Genomic DNA, 25176 nt, shown 5'->3' on the forward strand with positions numbered 1-25176 from the left:
AGAGTCCCAGCCTGCTAAATTTAGATATGTCTACTAGTCCAACAGACATTTCTAGTATTGCCAGGAACCACCGTCACATGACGCAGCAGTATGCCAAGCATAAAACTTTAGAAAATGTATAAATAAAATAATATAATGGTCCCTCTTCACAGGAGTTTCCTCTCATGACGAAGGGGGCATTGAACACTTTTCAATGCGCCTTACCATCAAGTTTTTCCTGACGGTGACAGGCATTGAAAAATAGCTGCATGTACACTTATATAAATTATAAATTAGGTGGGTGGACATGCAGCCATAACTCCGAGGGCCCTTACTCCATTGGGCCATCAGAGGAGTTTGACCGCTGCGGATACCGAGTAGTCTTTGCTGTTGTCAGACTATGGTCCGCCCAAATCGATAGTTACCTATAGGGGTTTTCAGCCACACTTCACCATTTGTCAGTGGTTGTGTCAGTCACATTTTTCTCTAGCCCACTCACATATGCTTTAAGAGGCAACATGCCACCCCACCTCAGCCAGTGGTTGACTCCATTTGTGGCATGCTGCCCTTTCACAAGGAGCACATCCACACACAAAGTAGCTCCCTTTAGTGCCAGGGACTACTATGGTAATTACATTTTTTTGAGACCCAAAAACATTTCGCCCTTTAGTCCATGTTTTTTTTAGCTTGGCATCTGCCTGGCAGGTTTCCAAACAATATGGTTTTGCAAAAGCCATGCCAAAACAAGAATTGCGAAAAGACTAATGGATGATACCAGACCTATTGTCTTTGCCAAATGCTTGTTATATTTTGGTGTTCTGACCCTTTGAAATTGTACATACGTCTTCCATACTAAAATTAAACACCATTTATATTGTTTTTTTCAACTCTGCACCTGAGCACACCCAATCACTATATCTATAATCCAATTAGTCTGTCGCGCACAAGTAGATCAGCATGTTAATAAGTCCTTCCAAAAATGTAGTTCAATGTCCCACAGTTGTCAATCAGGGGAAGGGATCAGGTCACACTCTTCAATCAGATCTGTATGTTTTTTATTGTCCAATCAGATAATTGTTGATACAACAGCAGCCGACGCGTGTTTCGCCCACAGGGCTTTTTCAAGGCTGCAACAAAATATGTGTACACTTATTTTAGATAATGTACTACCATTGTTCCACAGTGTGTACACACATTAGTTACCATTTGAACTCCAGATCCATTATTCAATAGAATGAACCCCGTGAAAAAATCAACAATATTCACTATTTTGACATTGCTACAATTAGAAAATGTTAAAAAACAAGAAATGTTATTACTTTTTGTGTTAAAAAATATATTTAGTATAAATCCTCTAAAAATATGAGGTAAAAAATCACCTCATGCAGCAGTCCCATTTATGTTGGTGGAGAGAGTATATATATAACTTTCCCTAGGGAACTCAAGATGGGCCCCCATCATGAGGATGGTATAAGAATAGATCGTATCCCTTGTGTGATATAGAGTGGTCCTGTCATGCAACACCCACGCAACCATCACCAAGTGCATCATGTGTTTTAAGTAGCTCATCCCTAATCTCACCTTCGGGATGTAAGCTGAATCAGAAAATTCTTACTTTCTCCTAAATTGTCCAGGTGATATTTGAATCTTGTAACACATATTTTGTTGCAGCCTTAAAAAAGCCCTGTGAGCGAAACGCGCGTCGGCTGCTGTTGTATCAACAATTATCTGATTGGACAATAAAAAACATACAGATCTGATTGAAGAGTGTGACCTGATCCCTTCCCCTGATTGACAACTGTGGGAAATTGAACTACATTTTTGGAAGGACTTATTAACATGCTGATCTACTTGTGCGCGACAGACTAATTGGATTATGATTGGGTGTGCTCAGGTGCAGAGTTGAAATTGACTGACCAGGATTTCTTGAATCTATGGGCGAAGTAACACTTCGGTGGGTAGGTGCTGGACACCGTAGTTAGTACCCCATACTGAACATATGTAGAATTAAGGAATGGTTCATCATTTATGTAAGTAAGTAGATGTGCGGATTGATCTGGGCAAACCCACATTTCTGTGTTTCACCATTTATATTGTAACATCATATTGTCAGCCTGCGGGCATGCACTGCACCCAACCCCACTCATAGCACAGTGATTGGCATCTTACTGTACTGCACTGAAAAAAGTGTGAGATATAGTTACTTTATGGCACAAGTTATAGTTACATGAGATAACTTCAACTGGTGAATTTCAATGGTTTTGTTTGTTTAAAATTGCATTTCTTAACTGACATTTTCACCTAACTATAACGTCCCTTTACCTTTGTTTTTTTCATTGAATTTCTAAGGTTTTCTTTAATGTAAAGTATCATAATATTACAATTACAAACTATAACATCACTTTAAGCTTTGTTTTTTAAGAGACTATATATTAGGGATGGCCGGAATTGGAGGAGTTTGATTTAAACATTCTGTGAGATTCCACATAATTCAGCGATGGGCAAAGTGGGTAGTTAGCACTATTTTCCTAACACAAAATGCACCCTTGCATCCAAAAATGGTGCAAGGAGTCATTTTGTGCTAAGAAAATAGTGCAGCCAATCACCATTTGGCACCCTTACATACCCTGCAGTGATGACTGAAGAGAATGTAAGGGCGACGAGGGATATGCATTGCAGTGATCTCTTAACAGGGCGGGAAGAGGGAGAAGTCCCTCTATGTTTAAAAAACACTAATTGGTGTTTAAACATGGAGGGACTGTTACTTCTTTTTGTCCTGTTTAGAGATCACTGCAGTGCATGCCCTTTAATGCCCTTATTTAGTGTGCAGTAATCTGCAGAGTATGAAAGGGCGCCGAGGGGTATGCAGCTGTGTGCATACCCCTTGGCGCCCCTTACTTACTTAGTTTGGTTCTAAACAAGGCCACAAGAGGGAGCAGTACCTCTTTGTTTAAAACCCACTGCAGATTACATTTCTCCTTCTTCCAACCATGTTTTAAAACCAACAGCCACTGCAAATTAATTCAGCCGGCGGAGCAGCGTAATTTTTAAGTAATTCTGCATTAAAGAGTAACGCAGGATTACTAAATTCACATATTCTGCCAACGGAATAAAACATTCCACCCAGCCCTACCATATAAATATAAATGGCAGAATATATACATTACCAGCGCCACTGGGATTATGTGATTGTGGGGCAGCAGCAATTTTTGCATAGTTTTAGATTTGATGCATTGGCCACATAATCCATCATCTGCCACATAATCTGCTGATTTTAACAAAACAAATTTGGTTTCTAGCTCAAACGGTTCAAAGTTAGTAAAAACGCAGTGACACGTGTTGTCGCGCATTGGAAGGACCTTTGCAAAGGTTGACTGGTCATCTTTTTGTAGCTTATTGCTATATTTGGGTGTTACACTAGTACAAATGAGGTACAACTAATGCCCAGACAGTTTTAACAAGTTTAAAAATGACTAAATAATGAGGTAATACTATCACAAAATGTGCCCTATGATATCGCAGAATTTGCATTTTCTTGCCGCACAATTTACTCAACCTTGCGGCATAACTTTACCCTCTCCTGCCGCATAATTCCAGTGGCCTGGTATTGTATTTACAGGCGGTCGCCAATAGGTAGTTATATTTAGGACCTAATTTTCATAGGAAAATCATTTTTTGACTTGCCTATATCTTCGATGCCGTTTGACGAATCTTCACGAAATTTTCCACAAAAGGTGTTTCAGTGAGTCTGATTGTGCCCGGAAAGTTTCGAGCAGATCCAATAAACGGGGGTTGAGAAAAAGGGGGGTTTCAAAAAAAGTGTCTTTCCCATGTTAATTCCCATTGAGTTTTAGACACGACTACAGCCTGAACCGCTGGACGGAATTACACCGAATTTAGCAAGTTAGTTCTTGGTCCAGAAAGCACCCTTTTAATTATTATTTGGTGTAAATCTGTTCAGTATTTTTGGCAATATTTAAGAATGAAAAAAGTTGTATATCTAGGGTCACGAAGCTTCACAAATACTTCGTAATGAATCGAGGAAAAGTGTGCCAACAGGAAAGCTCTGATTGGCTGCCCGAAAACTGTGTAGAAAGTTGCAACTGTCTTTTAAGTAATGGAACACGGTCCTTGGGTCTGAAACTAAACATGAAAAGTGGTATAGTGGGTCTAGGTAGAGGACACCTGACCCCATGACTGCAATATAGGGGTGTTTCAAAGGCCTCTAATGTGTAAAATACGTTTGCTTTTTCCCATGTGTGATATTCATGAATTCGTTGTGAACTTACACCGATGAGGCAGCCCTGAGGGTCGCGAAGAATTTGCGAATTCCCCCAAAAACTCTACTATATTGGGCTTCTTTACTGGAGTGCAAAAAGGGTTAAGAAACACTGACTATTTAGAAGTGGGTTAAGAAAAGTAAAATATAAAACAGATGCTTTGATTTGCTATCTTCAACAGTATCACTGAGAGCAAAGGTTGCCATTAATGGTTGCTTTGTATGAGAGTGGTGTGCCATTCTTAGGCTTAGATTTTACATTCACATTAAGCCTACAGCCTAACTGAAAGCATCAAAAAAGAGAACTGATTCACCAACTAATTTTACAGGTATGTGAATTACAGTGTAGGTTAAAAATAAATAAAAGGTATATGTATATATGAAGTTAATAAAAGTATGTATGATATATGTACAATTTTTGTGAGTGTATGAGAGAATCAGTGAGTGGGTATTTTTTGGGGTCATGAATCTGTGTGAGTGTCTATATGGGTGTGTGAGTCAGTATGTGAGTGTTGGTCTGGGTCTGATAGTAGGTGTGTGAGAAGTCCTTTATTAATGTGTTGTCCTGGGACTGTAGAGTTGGTATTAACAACTCCTTGCTGAGCTTTAATCGTCTGTTTTACTATGCACCACTTATCCCTTAGGTAGGGTCCTAGGGCAGGGTGGTATATGCTTAGAGGATTAGACGTGCACTTTAAAGTCTCACTGACTCAGAAATGTAGTTTGAGACCCCTAGGCTTAGTTAAATATGCAGTCTTTCACCAATAGTGTAAGTAATATACATATTTACAAAAGAAGAGCTATTCACCTTGCCTGTAATAGAGAGACAGAGGCATGTGAATATCCAGTGACATAACCCTATAGCACTTATGTATGCAGCAATAATAGAGGCAGTTGATTACAGATTTATAAAACCCTACATTCAGTAATAGAGGCAGTAAGTAATACATACAGCCACTTATAAATGCATAAAGACATTGTGATGTAGTTACTTTCACATCCAATGACACACCCAGAGAGGGACTGATATACTTATTCAGAAATGTACTGAAGTAGCAATACTTCTAATTGCAGACAAGTAGCCCCAACAGTATGCATTGGCCCTGCTACTGCAGAGTCTGTGTGTTCAGCTTTACTGCTAGGTTCAGTTGACATTTAAAACATTTTGTGTTATCGAAAGAGACTAGCTTAAATATGACCAATATTGTTAGGACTCTTATTAGATTTGTCATGGGCACCTCTTTGGTGAGTTCATGAAGCCCTCACCCACCAACCTGGTTGGTGGCATGCTTCATCATCGGGCCCACCCAGTGACACCTAATGTGTCCCGGGTGTGCTGCGATGCCTGATTACAGTGGAGCTGGTATTTTACTGAGAGTGCAGTGTGAGGTGTAAAATGAAGTGTGAGTTAAAACGGCTTGGCGAGGGTCCCAGTACCCGAGGGTAAATTAAATTTTAATAACTGGGCCCCCGCCAGCGGTTAAAATAAGGCTTGGGGATGTTTAAGGGAGGCGAGTTACTACCTCCTACATCCATCAGTTGGTCGACATGTTTCAGCCAGTGCCTTAAACTAAATCTGGCTTTCCTCAGGACCTTTTTAAAATAGAGTGTAGTGCAGGTTAAAAAGGAGTGTAATCCAGGCTATGTGTTACACTCACTAAGGTGTTTCTCTAAGTGTGAGAGGGGGGATTCCCTTCTCATATATGCCTGTACCGACAATATTGAAGACATAGACAAAACATGTAAGAAGAGGAGAGTCAAATAGGCGTCTTCGCCACATAGTCATATAGATAGAGTGCCGAATCTACAGTGCTCAGTGGGTAGACTACAGTCGGCAAAAGTGTAATGGCACTGGTGGTACCATTATTGTGATTATCGCAAATAATTGGGAGTGGTGTCGTTAAAACACGGGTATCACACATATGTATGAGATACAAAGTGTGATGGGGCGTAAGTAAACACTCTTACACTTAGATTGTGCAGCCAATGCTTCCAGGAGTGAAGCGGTAAGGGGTTGACCCTGTAGGGAAATAAAGTTGGCCACTGGGAGTTAGAGACCTGTAAGGAGGGAAAAGCGCTTACCCAGAGATTGTTGCTTGGAGGTTGTCATACTCACAGCTTTTCTGGTCAGAGCCTGCCTTGTACCTGTTGCACCTCCCTCGTACTCCGGTAGAAAGATCTGGAGTTTCTTGTTCGTTTTTATATGCTTGCCAATTGGTTAACTATCTGCACCTGTAGCTGGGAGTAAGAGTAGAAAGACTACCCCGGGTGTGTTCCTAGCTGTCTGCTCATGGGCGGTGGAAAGACACTAGTCTATTGCGCATGAGCGGGGGTGAGACACTAGTTGGTGGAAAGACACTAGTCTCTAGCACATGCGCGGTGCTGCTTGTGTCTATTGCGCATGAGCGGGGGTGAGACACTAGTTATTAGTGCTGTTGCGTGGTAGAGTATGTGTTGTGTTAAAGTCTGCAATCTGCCACTATCAATAGTGCGGGCATGGAATTAAAGGAGGTGCATTTAGCATGTGACTGATTTCCAAGGGATCGCATCGTTCAGGCCATTGATGTGTGAGGAAAGGCGATAGATCCAACGCTGTTATTTGCTCATCAGTCTTATTTCATTGTCTAATGTCTGCTCAGGGACTTGTTCGATGACTGTCCATGTGAGGTCATTGGGGGTATGGCCATGGGTGATGAAGTGGTTGGTTAATTTACTGATGTTTTTCTTACACCTAATGGTGCTTCTGTGCTCAGTGACCCTAATGCGTATTTTGCGGGTGGTCATGCCGATATAGCGGAGACCACAGGAGCAGGTGAGAAGGTAAATCACATTACGTGAATTGCAGTTGGTGTGGCTGCGTTGTGTCCACACCTTGTTAGGTTCTAGGGTTAGAGTTTTGGTGTGGGTGGTTAAGTGACACACACTGCAATCATTGCAGGGGTAGTGTCCAGTTACTTTTGGTAGGCCCCATGCATTCAGAATGGTGTTCGGTTCTTGTGTGTTATGCGTTTTGGGACGGGTGTTAACTAGTTGGTCCTTCAAGTTATTGCTTCTCTTGTAAGCAAAATGCGGTATGTCCCACTGCCTCTGGCCAGAATTCAAGATCTTCCAGTTCTTCTTAATGAGTTTGGCTACCTCATTGGAGGCTGTGTTGTACGTAGTGACGCAGGTGATAGGTTGTTCCTGCTCCTCTTTAGCTGTGGTTTCAAGGAGGGCCTCTCTATTCTGGTTCCTGGCCCTCTTTCTGGTTTTGGAGATGATGGCTGGTGGGTAGCCCCGGGACTCCAGTTTCTTGGATAGTTCAGCGGACTGTTTTTTATAGTCTGCTATATCACTGCAATTCCTGCGTATACATAAGAATTGCCCAAAGGGAAGGTTCTCCCGTAGCGGGCGTGGGTGGAAGCTTGTGAAGTGGAGTAAAGAGTTTCTGGCCGTGGGTTTATAGTAGGTTGTCGTGGTGAGTCTGCCATCTTTGACTGTTATATTTAGGTCCAGGAAAGCAAGTTGGTTTGCACTGATAGTGCTGGTGAACTTCAAGTATGGGTCCCTGCCGTTGAGCCAGATGAGGAATTGATCCAGGGTTGTTTGTGGACCCTCCCATATCACAAGGATGTCATCAATATAACGGCGCCATGCAAGGATGTGGTTGGCATAGGGGTTTGTGCTGTCAGCAATGTGCGTGCGTTCGAATTGGTGGACGTAAAGACCTGCTACGCTTGGGGCGAAAACGCTGCCCATGGATGTTCCATTGGTCTGGAGGTAGAGGGTTCCCTCATATTCAAAGTAATTTTCCTTTAGTGCCAGTGTGGCGCATTGGAGGATGAATTCTCTGGGGGTGTGGTAGGGCCATGGTGACTCCCTGAGGATGTCCCTGAGTACTTTTATTGTGGCTTTGTGGGGTAGGCTGGTATAGAGGCTCTCAATATCCAGCCCTACAAGAAGTTGGGTCTCAGTGGTAAACTCCATGTTGTTGATTACTTGTAGTAAGTGTTTGGTGTCCTTGATATAGCTGGGCGTTTGTTGCACTAGCGGATTGAGAAAAAAGTCGCAGTAGCGTGACAGGGGCTCTAAGAGCGAATTGATACCAGACACTATGGGTCTGCAATGCCGCCACGGAAAGGCATACAGAGAATCCCTGCGGGGGCCCGTTGAGGGCCCCCAGGGACTCCGGGGGGTGCGTGGTGCACATGGGGGAGTTTCATGCACAGCATGGCAGGCACCGCGCGGTGCCTGCCATGCTGTGCATAGAAGTGCACAGCATGCTTTCCTGTCATTGTGGCGGGTGGTGCTAAGTGCACCACCCGCCACAATGGTGGGAATGCGGGAATGCGCCTGCCACTGTGGCGGGCGCATCCTAATGCTGCCGACGGGAACCCCGCCCTTATGACGGGCGGTCCCTACTACCGCAAGGATGGCACGCGGGCAAAGTCCGCCCGCCATCCTAATGGGCCCCAAAATGTTTAACTATAATGTGATATACTATTAAAGCATGAGCAATGTGTACTGTTTTGTTTCTGGAATGTTGTAAATGTAATACTAGCTTGTATTTATGTTCTTTTTCAATAGTGTTTTGAGTGGTACATCTTTAAACGTTCAACATACTCATTGGGCCACACAAATATGTCTAAGATGTATCCCCAGAGAGGGTCTTGTCACATAAAGATCACTCCACATATTTTGCCACAACTTTCTAATCCCTGGAGGGGATGATGAAAAACTCACATGCAATTGAGTGCCACTTTGCTGAGGGTTTCTCCTCCAAAGAACTGTGTTCAACAGGGTGTGGCAACTGATCTTCAGTACCACCAGATGCCAGTTTATTGGCAAATGATGGAAAAGGCACGAAAACCTAATTTAGAAATTAAAGAGAGCTGGTGTTCAAATGAGAAAAGTTTTTTTTACAATCTTTATGATTGTTTATGATTGTTTTTTCCCCACGGTTTATACAGTGCATTGATTATGGTGTAAAAGTACAAAAGCTGAGATCCTTGTAAAGAGAAAAGGAATTGCTTTACTATAATATGAAATACTATTAAAGCATAAGAAATGTCTACTGTTTGGTTTACAGTATCAATTTATGCATTGCAGAAACTAAACGTTTATCTTGCAATTTTGCAATAAGTAATACTAACTTGTATTTATGTTCTTTATGTTTTAAACAGATGATTGACTATGTATTGGAGTAGAGTAATTTCCTACTGAATTCTTTCTGTATAGCTCTACAAACTAACATTGTCATGGTATACCCCAAGGTACAGTGTCAAAGAGCCACTGAGACATCCAGATGTACACTAATAGAGCCACTCATACATCCAGTCTCTCTCCCCCTTAGCCACTCACACACCCACTAAGTCACCGGCACAGTCAATAACACATCAATCACTTACCAACCCATGTGCTATCACACACACTCACTTACCCATGCAGACACTCACACACTCATTCCCTCACTCATACAGGTAGTAACTCATGTACTTACTCACCTATATTGTCACTCATGCATGCACTCAGTCACCCATAGAAGCACTAATACACCCAGTCACTCTCCCATGTAACTACTGACATACTGAATCAATCATCCATACAGCTACAAACACATCTACTCACCCAAACAGTCACTCATACATCCACCTAGTTACCTATGCAGGTACTATCACAGCCAGTTACTCACCTAAACAACTAGCACAGAAGCTTCCAGAATGATTGTGATATAGTTTTACAGCACTCTGTATAGTTCCCACAAACAATAGGTGCTCACTCTTTGGGTCCGTATCAAAGGACCTTTCTAAATAACAAAATATAAGACAGATCGAGAAGCACACATATATGTATGAGTCCAAAATTGAAAAATCTCATATGGGAAAGAATAAAAGGACAGACTTACAAAAAATATTGCCCCACAGGAACTAGACATCACACACCATTAGACTATTTTTCTGAAAAGTCATCATTTCTTTTCTTTTCTTGCACTTTAAAAGCAGGGACAAGGACACAAGCTACGCATTTCGTCTCCAAGCAAAGGGATTTCTTCAGGGCTGTTATAAAAGACAAATAAAAAGTCACTTTAAACAATATATTATATTTCTCTATTTTGGATTCACCCACCTATACAGCCACTCACACACCCTCACACACCTATACAATCCCTGACACACCCACTCACTCACCCATACAGCTACTAACACACACACTTACTCAACAATACAGCTTGTCACATACCCATTCACTCACTCACTCACTCACTCATACAGTCACTGATTAATTGCAATATGTGTGTATGTTTTTTTTACACTTTCTAAAAACCACACCCATTTCACGAATGACTGCAATAGTGGAATATTCGTATCGCTACTGTTAGCGGGAAAATTCACAAATATACAAAAAAATCTGAATGAAAAGAAAACCCTTCTGGGGACGTCTGGTTTTTGATGCCAAAGAAGATGATGCCACGTTCTTGAAGGCAACAACAAAATAAGGACATCTCCACCAAACACAGTAGCACTTGCTTCATACAGTTAGGATAAAGTACCCTTGTTTGGTGGTGATTCACCTCTTTGCACTCTTGTTGCATACTTTATAGCATGATTAATGTTATCGCAGATTTCTGAATAAAGACAAACGAGGAGCAATAACATTGCCAAAAGGCACAGAGGGTCGTTGGAGGCATTTCCTCATGAACAATTATGCAGCGCTAATGTAGAATACGCACCTGGCATTAACCAAATGAAGCAGAACTTACTAAATAACCAGTATAAACTACTCCAGTTGGGTAGACATTTTATGTAAAACTGTGGACTCTTGTTCGATAATCAAGCAGATGATGTTCCTTTCTGGCCCTGATTCTCATTTCACAGAAATTAAACCTCAACGAAAAGCACATACAAATATAAACATAGAATGCCCCAGTTGAAGCTCCACTTCTGTAAAGGAAAAATTATCCTACCTTCTTGAGCTTCGCAAAGGCAAGCAAGGTGTGTTTTCTCAGCAATTCCACATTGAAAAACGAATATGATATCCTTTTTAAAGGCTAATGGATGATTCATCTATCAGAGCGCAATCTTTAGTGACTGTGGTGAAGGGGTTCTTAATTGACCTTTCCTGGTGAGAACAGAGTCCATTCTTCTCCCTTACAATGAGTGCAAATATGTAAAAGTTCAAAATCACATAAAGGCATAGCCCATGCATCCATACAGCACTTACACACCCAGTCATAAACCCATTAAGTCATTCAACCACCCACTCACAGATGCAGTGACTCACACACCCACTCACAGACCCATACATCCACTCACATCCAGAAAACCACTCCTCACACACCAACCCACTCACAGTTCCACACAGCCACTCACACATCCTCTCTCCGACTTATACAGTCAATCACATACACGCTGTCAAATGTTACAGGTTAAAGTTAGGAAATAAAAATGTAAAAACCTTAGGCGTGTTTCTAGAGTGGTGGAAAAAGGGGCGTGGCCACCAACCACCTCTCAGTAATCTTACTGTGAGGGGATTACTGGAGGTAACAGGTGGGCTAGTTGGCCCCTAAGGACCATCAGCAGTAAAGGGGACTTGATCCCCCAAACAAGAGCGCCCTAGGAGGTGCGTTTGCAGAGTAGTGGAGAAAGAGGGCAGGGCCTCAGCGAGTTGCCGACTTCCGATTTTGTTTTTGGAATTAGATTTTATGCCCCCGCCTTCCTTTTACCCTTTTGGGTCCCAGTGACCCCATCCCCCAGAGCCTGACCCATTCTTAATTTTTTTATTGTAACAAAATAGGAGGGGAGCTGCACATCCCCCCCTCCTCCCAAGGATAATTACGGCCCGGGACCCAATTCCCCGGGGCCCAGCCAGTTTTTTTTTAAGGGATGGGGGCCATGTGGCACCTCTTGACTGGGCCAGTTTTGGCCCCTGGGGCCCACCTTGTATTTTAAGTTTTTTTATTTTGGAAAGGGCCACTCGGTGCCTCTCCTGAGGCCAATTTCGGCCCCGGGGACCCCAACCCCCGGGACTAGGCCTTATCTTTTTTTCCAAAATAAAAATGAGTAGGTGGACCTGTGGGTCCCCCTACCCTGGCCGATATTGCCCCCGGGAACCACATCCCCCAGGGCATGGCCATGTCTTTGGAGACCGCGGGGAAGCTTCAAGGCCCCCGCGGTCCCTTCCGTCTCCCCGGCTCCTGCGTGAGCTGGCATTGCTTTTGGGGAGAGGGAGCTACAAACATGCAGCTCCCTCTGCACAAAAGCAATCCTGCTCGGCTTCATGGAAGTGAGCGCATTTTTTCATGCTCTTGCTTCCATGAAGTGAAGCAGAGTCTGCTAAGGCTTGGTGGGAACAGTGCTCCCACCTAGCCACAGCAAACTGTAATGGTGGGCACCCCGGGACATTGCAGTCCCCAGGGCAATGAAGGGCTCCTGGAAGGGGGCCGCATGGCCCCCCTCCCATCTACTTTGCAGCCCCAGGGAGGTGGTAGTCCCCGGGGCTTGGGGTCCGCAATGGACCCCCCTCTTCATTTTATTTGTGCCCTGGGGAGGTGGCGGTCCCCGGGGCTGCAGGGGGTCGTGTGGTCCATGCATTTAGACACATTAGCCCCAGACCAGACAAGACCCCCCTGGGGCTGCGTGTGGGGGCTGGAGCCCCACCATGACTTCTATTATTTATATAGCCCTGGGGAGGTGGTGGTTCCCGGGGCTGTGGGCAGGGACAGATGGCCCCCCGCATTACAAAACATTAGGTCCCAGGAGATGGCGGTCCCCTGGGCTGTGAGGGCCCGAGCGGCCCCCGCATTATTAATTCATTTGCCCAAGGGACCTAGCCCACCTGGGGGCCTAATTAAATGATGTGCGGGAGCCACGCTTTGTTTTTTAAAAACTTTTCAGCAGGATTCACGAATCTACCGTGACTCCCACCCAAATTTCTTTTTTTTAATGCTTTTTTTGGGCCAAAATCTAACATTTCCATGCATTTTCCATAGACATCTGTAGGCAGTGCTACTGAAAAAACTGCAGATCGAAATTCCAACAAATTTGGTGGGAAGCTAGATCTTGGTTCAGAAAGTGTGCTTTTTGTGATTTGGTGTGAATCCATTCAGTAGGATTTTTAGAAATTATGGATCAAACATATTTGTATATCTACATTGTTGGGTTCGAAGGAATCTTGGGAGAGCCCCTCAAAGCCAATTAAAACAAATAGTGCATTCTGATTTGCCCACTACGCTTTTTTTCCCTTGGGTCAATTTGCTCCTGCGGGAGACATGCTCCAGTGGGAGCGAGCACTCTGATTGGCTGCCTGCAATGTGAAGTAGCAGTTTGCAGGCCCACCATTACAGTACAAAGGAACTTAGTCCTCTGTCCTGCGTTTGTTTTTTAAAAAAAAATATATAAGGGTATTTATTTATTTTTATTTTATTTTATGCTCAATTACTGCTGGAGTATCCTGGCGTGGGTTATGAAAGGGAAGTGAGTAAAGGGCCATAACAAACAGAGGAGCAACCTAAAAGGCAAGTTTAAACAGATAGGTTTTCATAGCTTTTTTAAAAAGACCGAGATTCAAGTTAGACCGAAGGGGCAAAGGTAGATCATTCCAGGCAGTCGCAGCTCTAACAGTAATCGACTGCCCACCCAGCCGAGAACGCCGGAATCGTGGGACCTGTAGCAAATGTTGGGTAGCAGAGCGCAGCGGCCGATTGGGAAGATAACGGACAAACCGTTTCATCAGGTAGGTAGGGCCCTGGCCATTGATTGCTTTATGAGCCAAAGTAAGTATTTTAAAAGTAATGCGCTGCGACACTGGCAGCCAATGCAACTTCTGCAGGTGGCCCCGGACACTGGTATGGTAGGGATACTCTGCACCCCTAGGCCTTGTGGGATTCCCCTGGTCCAAAATAAAAAGTAAATAAAACAATTTCAGAATCCTGCGGCATTTTAATTATAATAAATTAGACAAGGGAATGAAAGGCTGCAAAATTATATTTGTTTTTGGGGAGTAGGGCTAAGTTGGAACCCACACCCTGAGCCACTTAAGGCCCAGGGGAACCCATTCTCTGGTGCCAAATCTATGTTTGAGGGAAGGGGGCATGTGCTTCCCCTCCCTAAGCCACTTATAGAGTCCAGGGGCCCCATCCCCTGGGGCCAAAACATCCCCTGGCTCCCCATCCCCGTGTTAATATCTCCCCTGGGGACTCCAACCCCCGGGATGTGATACAACACAGTGTCCTGGGGAGCCCACACCCAGAAAACTGTGGTACCCTGCTTGGGAGAGTGTGGGCATACCCTGCTTGCACTTTCCCAGGCAGAGAACTCCACTTTGCTCCCACCGGAACCGTTGAAAAATGCTGCTCCCGCCCAGGTGGGAGCAAACAGTAAGTGCCAGTTCCCACCAGCACCTAGTATGGTGTTGGCTGGGGAGCCCACTGGGGCTACGGGTGCCCTGGGCCTCCCCTATACCCCAACATACTGCTTTGTGGGTGCCTCAGGTGGGAACCGGGCACCCATTTGAGGCCCTGGGGGATGGGGTCCCTGGGAGCCTTATGGCTTGGAGAGTGGAACTGAGCACCCCATCCCTTAGGTTTAGAAAAAAAGGCCTGTGATGGAGGTACATTACTTTTTTTAAACATGAATTATGAATAAGTGGCAGCTGCAGCTCATTTAGTATTCACTGCTCCTTCTGTTAAAGGAGTACTCAATAATGCCCCTGTTAGGCTTTACTTTTTATATTTTTTGTAGGTTGCTCCTAAAAAAGGTGCTGCACCACCAAGATTTTTTTATGTTGTTGGGGGCTGCAGCCCCCTGGCCCCATTTAAAAAAATCTGTAAATCTCCTGGGTCTTTAAATCCATGACCCCAGGAGAACATATGATATTTTTAAAAGCACTCTCAGCTGGATTTATGCTCCTCATCTGGAGTGCAAGACTCTCTTGTGGTTGTTTTATGATTTCAGGTTCTGGGCTGAAAAATGCTATAAAAAAACTTTAAAAAAATTATTTCAATAGTTTTTATCCATAAAATGTAATAATGTGAGCTTAATTAAAAATGTTTATAATAATCAATATTAATAAACCTTGTATTGCGTGAAATATACATTTTATTAAAAATATTGGTGATTTTTGGAGAAAGATGATGTATCTGCTTTATATATTTTGATATTCTCACCCTTTGATAAAGCCAATATGCTCACTTTTAATATTCTGATGCTGCAGAAGGCTGAGCGTGGCGTGGGGTTGGCTGTTCGCGGGGTTAACTGTAGGCCCTCCGACCAACTCCCCCACCACACCCGCGCCTGGCTGTGAGTGCCGGGGGTTGGCTTTATGAATGGAAATAAAATATTACTTGGTGAATTTCTGTGTTTGTTTCAGTTTAAAACATTACGTTGTCACTCAAATTTTCAACTAACTATAACATCACTTTAATCTTTGTTTTTTTCAGGGAAAACCCCCCCCAAATATATAGAGATTTTTTTTCCACAAAGATGGTCATACAAGCCTGGTGCACACTTGCAGCTGGTGTCTGCATTGCAGTCGACCAACTCCTGTATTTAATTCATCCAAAAATCATGCTGAACTCTGGGACTCGTAGTTTGAATCCTTTTAATCATCCATAATGTTGATTAAAACATTATCTGTGAGAGAAAACAGATAATGCCAATGCATTTCAAGCATGTGGACAGTTATTGAGTTCTTTCTCAATGTCACATTTTTATACTTACCCAACCTTGCCTATAATGACGCATGTTGGGAAATGTAGTTTACATTTTTATTTTAATCAATCAGGGAATTCATTATGTGACACATTCATCCGAAATTGAAAAAGGAATATATAAACAGTGTATCTAATCAGTTTATGCCATAATTATTTTTTATTTTTTAAATATATTGCAAGGAATTTGAACATCAATTGCTGCATCTCAGTCAGATGGCAACAAGACTCCCTACTAATACCTATTGCTGTAGTAGTATCTCCCTACACATCAATAAAGTTTGTCTCCTGAATGTGTCCAGAAGAGGTCTGCAGATGCTGGACATCTCCACAATGTGCCCTAGTGAAAGGGATACGTGCAAAACAAGAAAGATAAAACACATATAAAATCAAAGGGAAGTTGGACAGATACAGTGTATCATATGGTCCATTGTGATGCCTGGAACAGATGATCAAGATACCACACTTCTGGTTGGAAGGCCTGGGGAGGTGCTACATTTTGTTTATTATCTCTGAATGGACTCTCTCGGTTGCCTGTTTCCTAAACAGGTTGCACACTGTTAGTAAAGCATCAAGGAAGGGTAGCAGTTGGTGTAATGAAGTGATTAATCAGAAGACTGGTCCTCAGTGCATAACTCTATGGGGAGGTTGATATGGCCACAAGAAATCTGACCTTTATTAATGACAATAGGTAAGCAATGGCTAAAAGCTTCATTTTGAACAAGGAGCCTGCAATTGAATGTTCTTTTTGTTTAAAACTCTTGACTTTGGCATATTTGCTGCCAACATTCTGTGGCCATAAATGTTTCCCAGATGTTTATAGGCTGGGTCAGTCAAGTTGATATTTAATTCTGTGATCGGCAGGATGTACACACATATCTCTGCAGCTAGTGCTCAAACATGTGAACTCACCATTCACTGTAGGAACTCATCATCCTGCCTAACACCTCTATCAGCACCGCAACATTTCCCGACCCCTGGGAAAACGCTGAAGTCAGACCACTGCTCAAAAAGCACTTCGCCGATTCCAGCAAACTCAAAAACTAATGGCTAATCTCCCTGCTCCTATTCCCAGCGAAGATACTGGAAAAGATCATCAACAAGCAACTCATCACACACTTGGAGCAGGACCAGCTACTCAACGCCTTGCAGTCCGGCTTCCACAGCAATCACAGCACCAAAACCGCCCTGATCACAGCCACTGATGACATCCGTTCCCTCTTTGACGGAGGAGAAACAGCTGCTCTGACCCTACTCAACCTCTCAGCAGCCTTCAACACTGTATCACACCATATGCTGATCAAAGGACTCTACCACATCAGCATCCAAGGGTACGCGCTAAGATGGATCACCTCCTTCCTCACCATAAGAAGCCAGAGGATCCATTTCCACCTTTCAACTTTGAACCCAAAGAGATTACCTGTGATGTTCCCCAGGGTTCACCCCTCAGCAACATGCTCTTCAATGCATATATGATCCCTCTGGCCAACATTGCCAGATGCCATGGTCTCAACATAATTTCCTACACAGACACCAAACTCATCCTTTCACTCACCGGCGAGCCCCTTCCACCAGAACTTCCACAGATGCATACCAAGTGTCGCCAACTTGAGGAAGAACAACTGCCTTCAGCTGAACACAGACAAGATGGAAGTACTGATCCTTGGCAACACACGGAACGACCCCTGGTGGCCATCATACCTAGGACCTGCACCCACTCCCTCAGACCACACCAGAAACCTCAGAATTTTCATTAACAAGCTCACCATGAAATCACAGATCAACGCTATCTCCTCAGCCTGCTGCCTTACTCTGCACATGCTTTGTACGATCTTCAACTAGCTACCGCTACAAACTAGACGCACCGTGACACAAGCCCCCATCACAGCTGACAGGACTACGAAACGCCCTTTACCTCTTACAAAGACATCAGACCTTACAGAACGCCAGAGCCAGATTTATCCTTGGCCTTCCTCGGCAAACCCAGATCACACCCCACCTCAGGCAACTCCCCTGGCTCCCGATACAGAAGATATACCAAGCCAAGCTGCTGACCCACGCACACAAGGCTCTACACAACCAAGGACCCGCCTACATTAAACACTGCCTGAACTTCCACCAACCGTTGAGAAGAATATCTGCTGTCTCCCTCTCACTTGCCCATTCTCCCTGCATTTACCGAAGCAGAAGTGGAGGACGCTCCTTCTCCCACATCACAGCAAAGGCCTGGAACAGCCGCCCCAAGCAACTCTGAACCATCGCCTCACTTCCGGAATTTCAAATGACCCTCAAGACCTGGCTGTTTGAATAAGCCTCTGGCACCTGCAAGCACCTGGATACTATCTCGGGTGATTAGCCGCGCTTTATAAATCCTGATCGATTGAGTGATCTTCTAGAAAATAGCAACCAGCAGAAGAAGCAGTCAGCATTACTCTAGGATTTTACACATATGTATTACACAATATAACTATTAAGCATGGGCGGATCTAGCGGATCTCGCGTACGCGAACTTGCGGATTTACGGATTCGCAATCCGCGAAGATCCGCGAACTCTAGCGGATTTGCGGATTTTCCCGTTTTTTGTGTTGGCGCGCGTTCGCGCCGATTTTGGGACAAGTTCGCAATTGCGAACTTACTTTTCGGCTCGCAACGTCCGCGACTATGTTGTTTCAACGTCTGGTTTATCATCACAGGTTCACAGCACCCTCTGTTTCACCACTGCCACCCTCTGGGACACCCATGCCACCCTCTGGTACATCCTCACTGCCACCCATTAGGTTTATTTATCACTGTAGATTATGGTGGTTGAAAAAAGCAAGCACACCTGCCCTTCTTCAACTGCCATCAATTAATTTGTGTTTCATTAATGTGTCAGTAATTTTGAAAGTTCCAGTCTGGCTGGCACCTGCTTCCTTCCTTATCTGTAATTTGCTTTTTGTTGCAGTGAAATTTTTTTTTCACAGGACCTTTATGGTCTACTTGTAGCTATTCTATGAGCCTGCTGTTTGGGTCATAGCAGGGTCATAGAATAGTTGCAAACTTTGGAGGGGCCCATCAGGAAGCACTACCTTGAATGTTACTAATGTTAAGTTTGAACTTTTGCACCTGCTCATTGCTTTCAGTTTAGCTAAAATCGTTTTTTTCTGCAATTTCGCGCGTTTTTTGGGGCGCGAATCCGTGCGAGATCGATTTCGGAAGCCGCGAATACGTGCGAATACAAAATTGTTTTTTTTGCGACGTGTATGTTCGCGTGATCTTGCGCGTGTTCGCGAGGCGCTTCTAGCTATACGTTTGCCAAGTTACCCTATCGGTCGTACACGGGCGCGGCCATCTTGTTGGCGTGACGTAATTCCGTTTCCGCCCGCTATGTGTAATCTCGCAAAGTGTGCTGCTCGCTAGTACAATTTCGCGCGTACTCGCAAGGAAAATCTCGCGCGAACTTACCCACGCGGTCGTGAACTGGCGCGGCCATCTTGTTTCTCATTCATTGCTATGGTTCTGGGCATGCTTTCTCTATCCTCTCTCAATCTCTGCCATCCTTTGCTTGTTTGAAGTTTTTTGGATCTAATTTTACTTATTATCTATCCCTCTATTTTTCTAGCTCTATATTTTTGTGTTTTCTGCAGCTTTTAGTTACTTTTAAACTACTTTTTTAAACTCTTTTCTTTTCTTCTTCACTATTCTATTTCTTGTTTATCATTTAACTCTATTTCTGCCCAGACCATGGTAAAGGGAGCCGGGAAGCACCCTGAGAAGGGGAAGGGTCCCGCACCCCGTGCCCGGCTCCCGTGCGGGCGTTTAAGGGGGGAGCAAGTGGTCCCGAGGGAGATCTTCAGCGCGGAGGAAGTGGCGGCACTGATCTTCCATGTCCAGCGCCGCCTCCCCAAGACGATCCTGGGAGGCGGCAAGATCGCGACCGGCTATGGCATCCGGGAGCGTCGCAAGCGGTGGGAGAAGGTGTGCCGGGCCATGTACAAGATCTCTGGGGTCCGGCGCACATATAACCAGGCCACCCACCGCTGGACCGATGTCATGGACCGGGAGCGGGACTTGCTGGACGCGCTCGGCGTAGAGGTCCCCGGGCTTGGTGAGTAGTAGTAGTAGTACATTTACTACTCTGTTTTATCCTGCTCTGTTATTTGCAAATCTTTGTTCTTTACCAAGAGCAATAATGCTGCCGATTACATTGAGGTAAATTATATTTCAAAATCTTCTATGCATTTCAGGTGCACTGCTCTCCTTCTCAGTAGCCTTGCTTGCTACTATGCTTCTTTGTTTTGTATGTTGTGTTCAGAAGCATTTCATTGGCCTGAGAAATTATGCATGAGTGTAGTGTAAAGAAAAGAACTGCGTAATGCTAGACAGTAAGGGTCATATTTTCAATTACCGGCGCATCCCTGCAAAGTAGCAGGGATGCGGCAGTAATTGTGTGCCATGCCACCACCACCCATTGGCCCAAAACGTCACAGAAGCCTTACGCATCTGTGCCGTAAAGGTAGCGCATTGCTGGAGTTGCGTGCCAACGATGGCGCAGCTCCAGCAATGCTCTGGGGTACCCTATCTCCCCAATGCTGCATCAAGCCGTACGTCGGCTTCAAGCGCGCAGGGTTTGAGTCATGCATCATTGTCCTAAGAGTGACTGATTGACATCGTGTAGATTTCCCTCAGCCACTTTTAGGATTCGTTCCTGCGCAGGTACGCCCTCCCTTGCGCCGGAACGCCCCCTGATGGCGCAGGGCTTTACAACGTGATGCATCGCCCATATGCCCATATGTGTTTTTTTTTAATATATACGCCGCACCAACACCATGGCGAGTCTTTTGTTCTGCCGCTGCGTCACAAAAGGCACGCAACAAAGGAGGAAAATGAGCCGCAACTTCCGCAAGGGACTTCTAAATCAGCCCCAACAGACTGAAGTCCAGTCCTTCCTTTAGACACATGGCTATAAGAAGAAATAGTGGCGGTGGTGGCGGGTGGATTGATAGTTTGAGTATTCACTGATCTGCAAGCAGGATGGACTTTGTCTGTCACTTCGCGTGTTGCGCACTGCTGCCTGCAGTGCCAGGCCTAGGCAAACCTCTTTAGTAGTCTGTTTATTGAGTTACATAGGAACTTTCTAAGTCAACGTTCCGCAAATCAGGCAATACGAATAACGTAGTATACCACATGAGATAGATCCCGTGGAATAGTTGTCTATCTATTTGCTAATTTTCCAAAATATTTTGTTATTGTTCTTTTGAAATGTTTGATTTGGTTGAAAAATCTCATCCATGTTTTCTGGTTTTTCTTTCTTTCATGTTGTACATCAGCTCCCCCCAAGGGCAAGAGGACACAGGAGGAGGGTGCTGAGGATGCAGGCCAGGATCGGGCAGGCGAGGGCTCCTTTGCTGGCCCCAGTAAGTTTACATTTTAATAAACAGTACCTATTTTGTCCTAGCGTTCCTCATTCGATTTTTTCTAAATCGTCTTTGATCTTCTTGTAGACTGGATATAAATTCTTATCCTGCCTCGAATATGACTCCCTGTGGTATTACTAGACTATTCTTATTAGTCTGTCTGTGTAGCTAACTAAGATTGGACATTTGGCAATTCCATTGGACTCCCATTATATTCAGCAATACCTCTATGCACTGTCTCCTTACTGACTAGATAGTGTGGCAGAGTCATTCAGCTCCCGAAGTCACCGATTATAGATCCCCAATGATCTCTAGATTATCGTACGCAGGACAAGAGAGTAGTACGGAGTCACAGCACAGTCAAGAAGTGTCAGAGGCACTCATGCTTGCAAAAATTCCAAAACCTTTAGCTCATCCACTCTAGTCTAGAGGAACAAAAACCACAGAGTCTATTTAAGTTTAAAAGCTTTATTAAAAGTAAACACATTTATTAAAATCTACTTTGTCATAAAACTATTTAACTGAAAACGGAAAAGTGGTTAGTGCTGACGATTAATTGGACACATTTCTTGTGGTCGAGCCGAGCTCTCACCTGGTTTGAACTTGATCCTGGTCGTGTTCTTAGGAGTTAAGCTTCTGTCTGTTAGGAGAAAAAGTGGTGCGTGTTAAAAATCAAAAGCAAGCATTCATCAGTTGTGCATAAAAGTGCAGCAAGACAACAGCCTTCCCTGGAAAATGGGACATTTTTACTATGGAGTAGACAGTCACAAATTATTACATTGTATTCTGTTTTTTTAACATTTCTCCTAGACCAAATATTATATAGTAGTGAGTGGTGTATTCTAACATTCTTAAATGTACTTTGTAGGTGTAACATCTGGTGACGGGGCCAGCGCGGAGGTGGCTGTGTTGGACCAGGACTCGGAGGCCTCTGGGGAGGAGGCGGTGCAAGAGCCGGCGGACATTCCTGTGGGGGATCAAACGGTGGTGGCGGAAACAGGTAAGCTATATATTCCTTACTTATTGAGATTGAAGACTGCATAGTGTGCTTTCTGCACGGGTGTATTACAATTACAAATCAACCAGGTAGTAGCCTCCTCGAAATGTACTTCGACTTAGCTGTGAAGTTTTTGGTGAGAAGAATCCCAATAAGTTCTTAGACGAACGTGATGGATGGGATGAACGAAAAGCGAAAGAAGGGTGTAAGTAAGTGGGACGCGAACTTGTATGATGGCTGGCAAAGAAGAACGATATGTGTTTGCTTGGCCCCCGAGGTGGCTGGGAAGGAAAGAATATGGTATGGTGCATGGCTGGGTCAATGATGAAGCAAGGATGGGTGGAAGGACAGCAGCCTGGGTGGGTGAAACAGAAACTGTATGTGTGCGTATACTTTGACTGAATGGATGCCTGGAGCATGGTATTCTCTGACTCTTAGATAGCACATGTGTATCTAGAGAGAGTAGATGGTCGCCAGGTGAAGTAAGTGTTACCTTGAAGAGCATGTACCACCGCACCCGCACGTCCGTTCCAGTGCAGGGAAGGCAAGGAAAAGAAATTGTAAATGTGTCCAATACTACCATGAATAGTAGCAGTACTTTGTATTGCGTTTGCATTCACAGCATATATCTGGTTATTACGGTGGACACTTCGTACCTCTCTTAATAACTTTAGTTTACTTGTAGTACGTCATTCATGTGTGGGTGTATCACTGTTCACTCAATATTAAGCAAAGCACCTAAAGTCATCTCATCTGTCATTAAATACGTCCCATGTGAAGTGATAGATAATCAAATTAGTTAGCTTCTTCATTTTCCTTTTCTAGTACTCATTTGCACTGTAGGGTGAAAGGTAAATTAATTAAGCAGTAGCCCTTGTAACAGAGTATTCTCAGTGCCACCCGTAATAGAAAAGTAATAGCTTCACCACCTGCATGTACTGGACCGGTACAGTAACGCAAGTCTGTCTCACTCATCATGGTGTGCAACTTTTTTTCTCGGGTGCAAGTTCACTGTGCTGTCCATGTCATTCTGCCGGCTTGCATAAGATAACGTACCAATTTCCCTAAACAAGAGAGAAGAAGAAGAATAAGACTGGTGTACTGTCATAGTCGACTGTAATGGAAGTCCATAGTGGTCGTAGAATTTGTTCATTAAACTACCACTAATGTTAGAGCAAGGATGCAGAAGTGGGAGGTTACATAGATACTGTCCTCAATAGTTATGTACTGTGCTTTCAATTTGCTACTTGTACTCTGTGACCCAACTTTCGGCTCAATCACTTTGTGTTATTAATAAGGAGCATTGGTTACAGACTATGTCTTTCTTTCTTCATATAGTTGCTCCTTCCAAATCAACAACAAGGAGGGAGCAGGCTAGATTGGCCCGGCAACGGAGGCTGGAGGCCACAGTCGCCGAATATCGGCGGCTGGTGGCCCTGGAGGAGGAGGAGGACACGCAGTCGAGCGGGGCAACAACGACATCCTCGACTGTGACCACTGCATCCTCCTCCGTGACTAAGCCAGCGGGACCGAGCCGGGCTAAGAAAGACGACCGCCACCGCCAAGCAACCGAAATACCAGCTGCCCCCCACAGGAGCTGCAAGGACCGCCAACGCCGCCTACGAGTCCGCATGTCCAACCTGGAGCAGGAGGTCCTAAAGTATAAGAACTTGGTTAAGGGCCTCCGCTCCGAGCTTGCCACCCTCCGCAAGGAGTATGATGCCCATGCCGCATCATGCACCAGCACCAGCACCCTCCAGTAGTGGAGTGTCCCTTGCCCTTTTTTTATAGACTTTTGGGGGGTGGGATTTGGGAGTTGGGATCGTTTTGGGACGTTTCAAAGACAATCGTTGGGGTTAGGGTGGGTGAGGGAGATTATTTTGTTAGGGCTAAATAAATATATTTTTAAACTTTATCTGACCATACCTGTTTTTTACTGCTTTTCAGTCTGGTGGGTGGGGGGCGGGGGTGTAACAGTAACTTTGTTTTCCTGAACAGTCGTAGGACTTTAGTAGTACAACCGTCAATCTCTTGTCTACTCCGAAATAATACTTCATTATACTACCTCCCACCAAACGCTTATCTTACCTGTAATTTGTGTTAGAAATTAGGGCTAGGCCCAGGGCTGGCTCCAGGTGAAATGGGGATTAACGTTGTCAATCCTGGGCGGGTGACATTTCCTCATTGCGGTGGTACTAGTGGTGTGACACAGTGGCAGTTGCATGCCTATGGAAAAAAAGAAAATGAAACCTTGTTTGTCCTCCTTACTGTAGCATTACAACGGTTACGGTACGATCGAGAAAATAGCAGGTGACAGTACACTAGAACAGTGCCATAATGTAGCCTAACAAATGGTAAAGTATTTGCTTGCAAGTATAACTAGTACTTGCGTTGAATTTATTTGACATTGGCTACTACTACTAGAAGATATAGTACTGAAGCTGAGTAAGTCTAGAAGATATCCTCGTATTCCTTCACCAGCCTGTTGCTGCTATGACCTTATCCTCCCCAGCAAGTGTGTGGAATTATTGATGTCATTTTAGTCAGACATCAAGCAAAACAACACAGCCCGGGGGAAGAGGGTTAGGGTTTGTAAAATGGATGGGAATGGGGGTTTCTTTTTGGGTAGGTTTTGTTGAGAGAAGAAAAAAAAAGCAGAGCATGGACAAACAATAATTGAAGATACAGACAATCTTTGGTTACAAACTAAAGGTAAGCACATGCAGTCACACTCATAGAATAAAAGACAACAATGGATACTGTATCTGTATTGCGTATGTTGTTGGAGTTGTCCTGTTGAATTTGGTAAGTAAGTTGCATGCAGCAAACAATTCCTCTT

Source organism: Lissotriton helveticus, chromosome 3_1 (genome assembly GCF_964261635.1).
Source record: "Lissotriton helveticus chromosome 3_1, aLisHel1.1, whole genome shotgun sequence".
NCBI lineage: Eukaryota > Metazoa > Chordata > Amphibia > Caudata > Salamandridae > Lissotriton > Lissotriton helveticus.